The 2,500-nt window shown below is 33.4% G+C and overlaps 1 protein-coding gene across 14 annotated transcripts in view; it reads right to left on the bottom strand.

Moving 5' to 3' along the window:
- LOC113809312 (copine-8) overlaps positions 1-2,500 on the bottom strand; it is a 40,637-nt gene that overhangs the window by 4,323 nt on the left and 33,814 nt on the right. The gene's annotated exons all lie outside the window — the stretch shown is intronic.

The raw sequence follows: 2,500 nt of genomic DNA on the forward strand, positions 1-2,500 counted from the left end.
AATGCTTATTAAGTTCTTGGCTTCACAATTTAATTAAATAAGTAATTGAATAGGAAACACTATCAATAATTTTTAAGCAAATGTATAAAAATTCAAAACAATCCCTGTAATTGAAATTCTATTTGATTTACATAAATGTATTCATTAGTTTTATCAAAAGTGAATTTCAGTGTCTAATATGCTTAATCACATCCTAACCTATATTGTTTATATCACACATCACAATATCAAAGCTGTAAATTGAGTTTTGATTTTTAAAAATCAATAGCACCATCTACTATACATTACAAGTAGAAATAATATCCAAATCTTGTGTATATGTACATGAGTTAAATTACTATGATGGAACACAGAACATCGTCATTCAGTTTGTTCTTATAAATATTATCTTCAAAATATTTGTAACAAAAACAAAGTCAATTTGAAAACCAATTTTTTTTCCAAGGATAGCTGCCTCAGCTAATAAAAAGACAAAGGTTACCAAGCCCCTTGATGAGCAATCTTCATAGACACAAGAGTGAAAGGAACATCAGAAGACTGAAACTCCAGTCACAGAACCCATAAAATGAGCTGAAAGCAGAAGGGGTTAAAGCCATCTGCAATCATATTGAGCAATAGTTGAAAAGCTACAAAAATTGTATCATATGTAATCCAAAAGGGAATGGCATGCTATGCTTTAAAAGGTCACAGTCTACATTGCTATGCTGGCAAAGAGATGTAGAAACAAAGCAGCAAGGTGACCTGCAGGAAAGAAGACTAAGCATCTAGTAAACACTACTCACTAAAATATCAATACATGAATAGATCCCTATGTAATATTGTTGAGTAAATAAAGAAATAAATATATTACTTCAATGCTACTGTGCTACAGTTAAGCCTACCCATTTTGGCAGTGATAAGACACACACAAAAAATCTGTTTTTGTAAATTTGCAATATAAATTCCATTCCAACAGGATGTGCCACACAACGAGGATATTTGAGTACTTGTCCAGGTATCCAATCCCTGTAATACATTCCACATAATGTCTTGACCAACCTCTTTCAATACAGAGGTACTTGATTTAAGGATTTAAGTGAAAACAATGTTAATCTTTAATTAGTGATATGAATAGACTAGTTTGACTTACTGTAGCCTTCTCTTACTCTATCAGCAAAAGTTGGTAATAACTCTTGATGGTATTTTCTCTGTTAATCAAATATATTTTGAAAATTTAATGTTAAATAATACTGATTAAAATCAAGACACATCTGTCACCTTTAGGCATTATGGAAATTTATTTACAAACAACTAAATGTCAACTAGAGCCCAGCAAATATATGTGATTCAATTTGAAGCAATTTGATCTGAATGCAGTCCATTCCCAAGCTGGCTTTGTAACCAAACTTAAAAATTCTGGCATGCATCTCATCTATTAAAAAAAAGAAATTGAAACATGTAATTTAGAGATTCTTTCTAAAACAGACAGAGAAATAATATGAATTTATTAGTTCCCTATCCACAGGTTGCACTGACAAGGTCTCCTACTATTTTTCTTTTGAATAATTTTCAATAATAATATATAATAAGATGAAACAGTTTTCAATTCATCCTGGCTTTCATCTTCAAGTCTGAAGATCAGGAGCAGAGGAAGTAACATAAGGGGGTAAAGGAGAAGCATCACAGTACAAGGACAGATGAGGACAGGTAGAGACAGCTCAGGTCAGGTCATGACCTAGACTGTTTGTTGGATAAGAAATCAGAATATGAGGATGTGGGACGTGAGACAATTGTCTATACAGTTCATGTTATAAGTGAGGATTATGCCAGTTTGCAAGCACAGCACTTTCACTCTCTTATTCAAAGGCCCAACTTTCACCAGGACAACACTCTCCATCACAATTGAGTCCACACAATTCCTCCTTGCACTTATAAGGTAAGCATTTATACTATTTCTTGGTCCTTCTGCAATAGATTAATTTGCCAAGCTTGATGTTAGACTAAGCAAGTGTGTCTTTCCGTAAAGTAGATCACATCTATGGGATAGAAGAAGAATTTCTACTATAAATGGAACAAGGGTCATCAAGATGTTATATCTTTCTTATGCTGATGCTACACCCAAAGTCCTCATATTATAGAGGTTGAAGTCACTCTCTCATGCTCCAAATTCAACCTTGTACTTTGCTGCCTCTCCCTACCCCCTTATATTTCTTCTTCTCCACCTCTTCTCACCAGATGTCTGATTTGAAACTTTTGTCTCTTCACTCCTGTCCTTTTCTTCCATATCTGCAAAATCTAAATACATATAAAAGATGTATATAAACAATAAAACACACTCATATATGGAATGACACATAAAGACAAGAGTGACAGACAAAAGAGTAAGATTGAAAGGAGAGAATAAAAAAAAAGTATATATGGACAGCAAGTGAGGAAACACTGAATAGGTGAAAGAAGTCTGTCTGTCTTCATCAATGAAGTGATCCATCCCTAGCCTCAACTCTCTCTAGTATATGTAAAT

The sequence above is a fragment of the Penaeus vannamei genome, chromosome 8 (assembly GCF_042767895.1).
Source record: "Penaeus vannamei isolate JL-2024 chromosome 8, ASM4276789v1, whole genome shotgun sequence".
Taxonomy (NCBI): Eukaryota; Metazoa; Arthropoda; class Malacostraca; order Decapoda; family Penaeidae; genus Penaeus; species Penaeus vannamei.